This window comes from Erithacus rubecula, assembly GCF_903797595.1.
Source record: "Erithacus rubecula genome assembly, chromosome: 4".
Taxonomy (NCBI): Eukaryota; Metazoa; Chordata; class Aves; order Passeriformes; family Muscicapidae; genus Erithacus; species Erithacus rubecula.
The window spans coordinates 68,035,687-68,043,996 of record NC_136686.1 but is presented as its reverse complement, the minus strand read 5'-3'; the positions used below and the strand labels follow the sequence as shown (position 1 = coordinate 68,043,996).

At 35.8% G+C, this 8,310-nt stretch overlaps 1 protein-coding gene across 3 annotated transcripts in view; it reads left to right on the top strand.

Moving 5' to 3' along the window:
• The first annotated feature begins 7,902 nt into the window (after positions 1 to 7,902).
• The window catches only part of NRF1 (nuclear respiratory factor 1), a 68,204-nt gene continuing 67,796 nt past the window's right edge, over positions 7,903 to 8,310 (top strand). Inside the window, exon 1 of one of the 3 annotated variants that reach the window (XM_079304022.1) lies at positions 7,903 to 8,118. The gene's annotated coding sequence lies outside the window, so the exon portion shown is untranslated. The remainder of the gene's footprint in view (positions 8,119 to 8,310) is intronic. The other 2 variants (XM_079304023.1, XM_079304024.1) reach the window with 2 other exon arrangements.

The window sequence follows — 8,310 nt, the reverse complement described above, 5'->3', positions numbered from 1 at the left end:
TAAATATAAAAATATACATATAAATATAATTATAAATACAAATACAAGTATAAATATAAATATAAATATAAATATAAATATAAATATAAATATAAATATAAATATAAATATAAATATAAATATAATAAAAATAAAATAAATATAGATTGAAATATTATACATATAAAGTACAGCCTCAGACCACAAAAGGATCCTGGGGAGAAAACACCTTTTTCCTTGAATTTTAATTTTTTTTTTCCACGTAATTTTGTCCAAAATATATCTTTATTTTAATAAAATAAAAGCCCTTAAAATGAATGTGCTCCTTTTAACCAAAAGAGAAATTTAAATTTAAAGTCTAATACATTCACAACTAAGTTAAGTAAACAAAGCATGAAATTTTTATGAAAAAAAAAAAAAAAAAGTGTCAGCATTTGTCTTTGAGGTGTAATTGGCACTAAAAGAGAGAAATGTGTAAGAAAAAAAAAGGGAAATATTTAAATTCTGTGAATTCTCTGAATCCTGTGCCATGAGTGGAGCAGTTTGTTCTGTGGTGGAAATTCCCAACCCAAATATTCAAAAGCTCACTTGCATTTACTGCTGAATATTTTTATATTTTAAATATTTATTATACAAATAAAATTTATTTATTCAATTTATTTATTAAATAAATATTTATTTTGATGTATCATTTTAAATTAATTTTCACAATCCTACAGGAAATACCAGCAGGGAGACAGCAACACATGGAAAATTGAAGAAAGCAAAAGTTTAGTACAAGCTGAAAATTACATTGAATTTCAGAATATTTTTTTTTTTTTTTCTGTCTCAGGATGATTCATGCAAATTTTGGGGGCATTTTTCCCACATTATTTAACAGGTTCTGTGAAGGATGGAGAAAATCAGCCTGGAATAAGAGTTTTTTTCTATGCAGAAAAGATGTTAAATCAGAAATTACAACACTGATATATTCGAGTTAAAGCTGTGTCAGTGAAGCAATTAAGCAAATGAAGCAAATTAATTATTGCAGCTGAGGTTTCCTGGAGTTTTCTCAGTGCTGACCTGGCCAACACACCTGAGAGAGGATTTAAATGTGGATTATCTCACCCTGCCCTGCAGTTCTGCAGCTGCTCAGGCTGAGAAAAAGGTGGGAAAAACAAATTATGGCCACTTCCCAAAAAAAAGAAAAAAAGATGTTTCTTTGTCACACTCGTGGCAAAAAAAAAAAAAAAAAAAAAAAAAAAAAAAAAAAAAAAAAAAAAAGCTCATTCCTTAAATTGTGGGAAAAAAATTAAATAATGAAAAAAATATTAAAATTTAAAATAAAAAAATTAAACTTTTCTGTCTGCAGGGGATTTCTGCTCTGTGATGTTTGTGGTGAGTTTCCCACCCAGGATTTTGGGATTCAGGACACTCAGGATCCACCCAGAGGGATTTGGATGGAATCTTGGTGAGATCAATCCCTGATTTATAAGATTTTGCTGGGAAAGCAAATGAAAATTTAGCCTGGCTGCAGAAATGTAAGTTCTTTAATTTAAGTGATTTCCTGACATGGGAAATCAGCATGAGCAGGGCTGAGCCCTCAGGAATTTGGGCTAAAGGCCATGGAAAGGGGTGGGAGAAAATGGGGAAACTCCGTGTTGGATGATGAGGGTAAAACTATGGGATGTTCTGTGTCCAAACCAGCCAGGGTGAACCTTTGGATAAAAAATGGGGTGCAGGGTAAAAAATTCTGGGATATTCTGTGTCTAAACCAGCCAGGATGAACCTTTGGATAAAAAATGGGGTGCAGGGTAAAAAATTCTGGGATATTCTGTGTCTGAAAGGAAACCAGCCAGGGTGAGTCTTTGGGACACGGCGACAAAAACACTCCCTGAACACCCGGGGGATCAGGGAATTCATTATCCCGAGAAAAACATCATCCTCCCTCAGCCTCTGTCCTCCCTCAGCCTCATTTGCAGATTGTTAGAAAAGTGAGTTTGCAGATTGTAGAAAAGTGAGTTTGCAGATGTTAGAAAAGTGAGTTTGCAGATGTTAGAAAAGTGAGTTTGCAGATGTTAGAAAAGTGAGTTTGCAGATTGTAGAAAAGTGAGTTTGCAGATTTTTTAGAAAAGTGAGTTTGCAGATGTTAGAAAAGTGAGTTTGCAGATATTAGAAAAGTGAGTTCGCAGATTGTTAGAAAAGTGAGTTTGCAGATGTTAGAAAAGTGAGTTTGCAGATTTTTTAGAAAAGTGAGTTTGCAGATTTTTTAGAAATGTGAGTTTGCAGATCGTTAGAAAAGTGAGTTTGCAGATCGTTAGAAAAGTGAGTTTGCAGATCGTTAGAAAAGTGAGTTTGCAGATTTTTTAGAAAAGTGAGTTTGCAGATTTTAGAAAAGTGAGTTTGCAGATGTTAGAAATGTGAGTTTGCAGATTGTTAGAAACGTGAGTTCGCAGATTGTTAGAAATGTGAGTTTGCAGATTTTTAGAAAAGTGAGTTTGCAGATTGTTAGAAAAGTGAGTTTGCAGATATTAGAAAAGTGAGTTTGCAGATTTTTTAGAAATGTGAGTTTGCAGATTTTTTAGAAAAGTGAGTTTGCAGATTGTTAGAAATGTGAGTTTGCAGATTTTTTAGAAATGTGCGTTTGCAGATTTTTTAGAAAAGTGAGTTTGCAGATTGTTAGAAAAGTGAGTTTGCAGATGTTAGAAAAGTGAGTTTGCAGATTTTTTAGAAAAGTGAGTTTGCAGATTGTAGAAAAGTGAGTTTGCAGATTTTTTAGAAAAGTGAGTTTGCAGATTGTAGAAAAGTGAGTTTGGAGATGTTAGAAAAGTGAGTTTGCAGATTGTTAGAAATGTGAGTTTGCAGATTGTTAGAAATGTGAGTTTGCAGATTGTAGAAAAGTGAGTTTGCAGATATTAGAAATGTGAGTTTGCAGATTTTTTAGAAAAGTGAGTTTGCAGATTTTTAGAAAAGTGAGTTTGCAGATGTTAGAAAAGTGAGTTTGCAGATTGTAGAAATGTGAGTTTGCAGATGTTTTAGAAAAGTGAGTTTGCAGATTGTTAGAAATGTGAGTTTGCAGATTGTAGAAATGTGAGTTTGCAGATGTTAGAAAAGTGAGTTTGCAGATTTTTTAGAAAAGTGAGTTTGCAGATTGTAGAAAAGTGAGTTTGCAGATTGTTAGAAAAGTGAGTTTGCAGATGTTAGAAAAGTGAGTTTGCAGATTTTTTAGAAAAGTGAGTTTGCAGATTTTTTAGAAAAGTGAGTTTGCAGATTGTAGAAACGTGAGTTTGCAGATTTTTTAGAAAAGTGAGTTTGCAGATTTTTTAGAAAAGTGAGTTGGCAGATTGTTAGAAAAGTGAGTTTGCAGATTGTTAGAAAAGTGAGTTTGCAGATGTTAGAAAAGTGAGTTTGCAGATTGTTAGAAAAGTGAGATTGCAGATTGTTAGAAAAGTGAGTTTGCAGATTTTTTAGAAAAGTGAGTTTGCAGATGTTAGAAAAGTGAGTTTGCAGATGTTAGAAATGTGAGTTTGCAGATTGTTAGAAAAGTGAGTTTGCAGATTGTTAGAAACGTGAGTTCGCAGATTGTTAGAAAAGTGAGTTTGCAGATGTTAGAAAAGTGAGTTTGCAGATTTTTTAGAAAAGTGAGTTTGCAGATTGTTAGAAAAGTGAGTTTGCAGATTTTTTAGAAATGTGAGTTTGCAGATGTTAGAAAAGTGAGTTTGCAGATTTTTTAGAAAAGTGAGTTTGCAGATTGTTAGAAAAGTGAGTTTGCAGATGTTAGAAAAGTGAGTTTGCAGATTTTTTAGAAAAGTGAGTTTGCAGATGTTAGAAAAGTGAGTTTGCAGATTGTTAGAAAAGTGAGTTTGCAGATTTTTTAGAAATGTGAGTTTGCAGATTGTTAGAAAAGTGAGTTTGCAGATTTTTTAGAAATGTGAGTTTGCAGATGTTAGAAAAGTGAGTTTGCAGATGTTAGAAAAGTGAGTTTGTAGATTGTTAGAAAAGTGAGTTTGCAGATTTTTTAGAAAAGTGAGTTTGCAGATGTTAGAAAAGTGAGTTTGCAGATGTTAGAAACGTGAGTTCGCAGATTGTTAGAAAAGTGAGTTTGCAGATTTTTTAGAAAAGTGAGTTTGCAGATTTTTTAGAAAAGTGAGTTTGCAGATTGTTAGAAATGTGAGTTTGCAGATGTTAGAAATGAGAGTTTGCAGATTGTTAGAAAAGTGAGTTTGTAGATTGTTAGAAAAGTGAGTTTGCAGATATTAGAAAAGTGAGTTTGCAGATTGTAGAAATGTGCATTTGCAGATTTTTAGAAAAGTGAGTTTGCAGATTTTTTAGAAAAGTGAGTTTGCAGATTGTAGAAATGTGAGTTTGCAGATTGTAGAAATGTGAGTTTGCAGATTGTAGAAATGTGCATTTGCAAAGCCCCGAGATGCTGCAGGAATCCAAAATCCCCCTCCCAGCAGCAGCAGAACAATCAGAGATTTTGGGAACTCCAATCTCTCACAGAGTTTTTCACTACAGGAAATCAAGCCCAAAATTCAGTTTTGGTCAGCTCCAGTTAAAACAAAGGCAGTGCACCCCCAAAATTCCCCCTGGATGTGGGAAAACCATCCTGGTTTTTACACAAAAATGGCAGAGTGCAGCTTCCTGAACAATCCCACACAGGGAAAGCACTGGGTGCTATTTCATTTTTAATCTAAAAAGATTAAAGAGGGAGAAAAGAAAAAGGCCAAGGAGCTGCAGCTCTGCTCTTCTCACTCCCATCTCTATGGTCAGTGTTTGAAAAATGCTCTTTGTGGCCTTTTTTAAAAATTTATTTTATTTTATTTTATTTTATTTTATTTTTTGGTTGGTTTGTTTTTTGCTTTTTGTTTTTTTTTTTTCCAGAGGTTGTGGACTCCACCTCCCTGGCAGTGCCCAAGGCCAGGCTGGAGGAATCTGGGATTATTGGAACTGGATTATCCCCAAATTCCCTCCCAAATAATCCCATTCCACCATTTTTCTGATTTTCCCTTCCCAGACCCAGGAATTTAAACATTTAAATTTCCCCTGCACACCGAATTTGGCATTTCCTGACCAATCTCCAGCCTCCTTTCCTCCTGCTGGCCACTCGAGTTTTTTCCCAAATTTTTCATGTAGGATTGTGGATTTCCAGAATAGCTTTCCATAGAGAAAAGGTTGGTTTGCTCCCACTGGGAAATTATGTTTATCTAAATTATAGTTAAAATATACTAATAGATATGGGATCAAGATGTTTTGGTTTTTTTTCCTTTTTCTTCTTGGGTTCAGGTGGGATTTTTAATTTTAATTGCATAGAAAATGCCACACTGTGGGTTTGGTCATTGAGTAAAAAATAAAAATAATTTAGTTGTTTTTAATGGGGTAATTAGATCTTAAAAAAAAATCTTTTAATGAGCAAAACAGTGCTCAAATTTTTGTTTTTAATTTTTAGCTAATTAATTATTTTAGTTTTTCAGCTAGCAGTGCTGTAGCACTCACTGAACTATAAATAAGAATTAATAAACAACTGAGTCCAACACAAAACTCAACCCCTGACTAAAAAGGAAAAAAAAAAATCCCCCAAAATCAGAATTCCCAAGCTCTGTCCAGTTCTGTCTCCTGAGATTTGTGGGGTTTTCCTGGCTCACCTAAATCCACTTTTTTTCCAGGATGTTCCTCCTGTGGGGATCCCAACATGTGCTTGTGATTCATTTAAAGCCAAATAATAATTTTTTTTTTTTTTTTTAACCTGAAAATAAACACAAATGGTTCTTTAATGAAGGGACACCCCAAAAATATTTTGTTTTCCAGGCTGTTCTCCAGCAAATTCTGGGAATTCTTCTCCTTGTGTCTCTTCCTGTTGTTATTCCTGAGGAAAAATAAATCAAACTTTAGGGAATATCAAAGCACAAAAATCCCCAATAATTTATATTTTTTATTTCCCACTCCAAAGCACAAAAATCCCACTAATTTATATTTTTATTTCCCACTCCAAAGCACAAAAATCCCACTAATTTATATTTTTATTTCCCACTCCAAAGCACAAAAATCCCACTAATTTATATTTTTATTTCCCACTCCAAAGCACAAAAATCCCACTAATTTATATTTTTATTTCCCACCTCAATGCACGAAAATCACCAATAATTTATATTTTTATTTCCCACCTCAATGCACAAAACCTCACTAATTTATATTTTTATTATTTCCCTCAGCTGCTTTCCATTCTGTGTTTTAAATCCTTCTCCTTTATTTTTCAGCTCCCAAAAATATGGAATTGTTTCTATTGGAAAACACTTTTAACACCTTCCAGCCCCACTGGCAGTCCTGGACAGAGAGAGGTGGGTTGGGAATTCCACAGAAAATGGAATTAATTTGTATTTTTAACTGGATTTTTCCACAGAAAATGAGGAAAAATAAACTTTAAAGTGGATTTTCCCACAAAAAAAAAATGTAAATTTTAAACCTGGTTCTCCCTCAAAAAAGGGAACATTTCCCTTTTGTACTGTATTTTAAAAATAAATAAATAAAAACTATAAATTCTGTTTTAAACTGTATTTTTTTCCACCAAAATCCAAGTGTAACATTTCTATTTTGAACTGGCTTTTTCCCCCACAATTTCTAATTTAAAATGGATTTTTTCCATCAAAACAAGGAAAGAAACATCCATTTTAAATGTGATTTTTTCCCACACAAAAATAGCAAAACAAACCACATCAACACTATTTAAAACAGATTTTTATTCAGAATTTTTATTTGAAAACACGTTGATCCAGGAATTTACATTTTAAACTGGATTTTCCCAACACAAATACGGCAATTTTTTTTTTTTTTACTGATTTTTCTGCAACTTCTATTTTAAACTGGATTATTCCCAAAACAATATGAAAAAAAAAAATCTATTTTACACTGATTTTTCTGCCAAAAAATATGGGAAAAAAACTTTAGACTGTTTTTTTTTCTCAATTTCCATTTTAAACTGGATTTCCCACAAAAAAAATATGGCAAAAAAAGAGAAATCCATTTTAAACTGATTTTCTGCAACTTCCATTTCACATTGGATTTTTCCACCAAAAATATGGCAAAAAAAAAAATTAAACTGATTTTTTTCCACAACTTTCATTTTAAACTGGATTTTCCCACCAAAAAATATGGCAAAAAAACCCCTCAAAACAAAACAAAAATAAAATAAAACAAAAATAAAACAAAAACAAAAATTCCCCCTAAACCGATTTTTCCACAACTTCCATTTTAAACTGGATTTCCCCCCCCCCCAAAAAAAAGACAAAAAAATCTATTTTACACTGATTTTTCTGCCAAAAAATAAAGAAAAAGAAAAAAAAAAACTTTAAAATTATTTTCCCGCAAGTTCCATTTTAAACTGGATTTTCCCAAAAAAATATGACCAAAAAAACCCCCCAAATTTAAACTGATTTTTCCGCATCTTCAGTTGCATTTTCCCCAAAACAATATGGAAAAAAAATTCTATTTCACACTGATTTTTCCACCAAAAAAATATGGAAAAAGAAAAAAAAATTAAATTAGTTATCCGCAATTTCCATTTTAAACTGGATTATTCCCCCAAACAACATGGAAAAAAAAACAATTTTAAACTGATTTTTCCACAACTTTCATTTTAAACTGGATTTCCCCCAAAAATATGACCAAAAAAACACCCCCAAATTTAAACTGATTTTTCCGCAACTTCAGTTGCATTTTCCCCAAAACAAAATGGAAAAAAATTCTATTTTACACTAATTTTTCCGCCAAAAAATATGCGAAAAAAATTAATAAATCTGCCGAGACCCCGCGACCCTCAGCGCCCCTGAGGCGGGAACGGCCGCGACCTTCCCAAGATGGCGGCGGCCCCGCTCCCCCCCAAGATGGCGCCCCGCCCTTCCCCTCATGGCCGCTCCCGCCGCCCTCGCCCTCCCCAAGATGGCGGCGGCGCGGCGCTATGACGCCATACGTCCCGCTCCCCCCCCTCTCGCTGTCCCCGGCCTCCTCCGCCGCCGCCGCCGCCGCCGGTCCCCGCCTCCCGCGCTCGCCACCGCGGCGGCCGAGGGCGACTCGCGCCGCCGCCCCGCTCGCCCCGCTCGCCCGCCTTCCCTCCGCCCGCCGCGGCCCCGCGGCGCGGGCCCGCCGCAGCGCAGCCGCTCTGAGGTGAGCGTCCTACCGCGCAATCTCCTCCAGCCCCGGCGCAGCCGCACCAACGCGGGGCCCCCGCCGCCCGCGCCCGCTTCCCCCGGCGGCCGCCGCCGCCCGGCCGCGCCGGGCCCGCGGGGGGACCGGGCCGGGGCGGCGCTGAGGGGGCGCGGGGGCCGTGAGGGGCCGGGAGCGGGAGCCGGGGCCGAG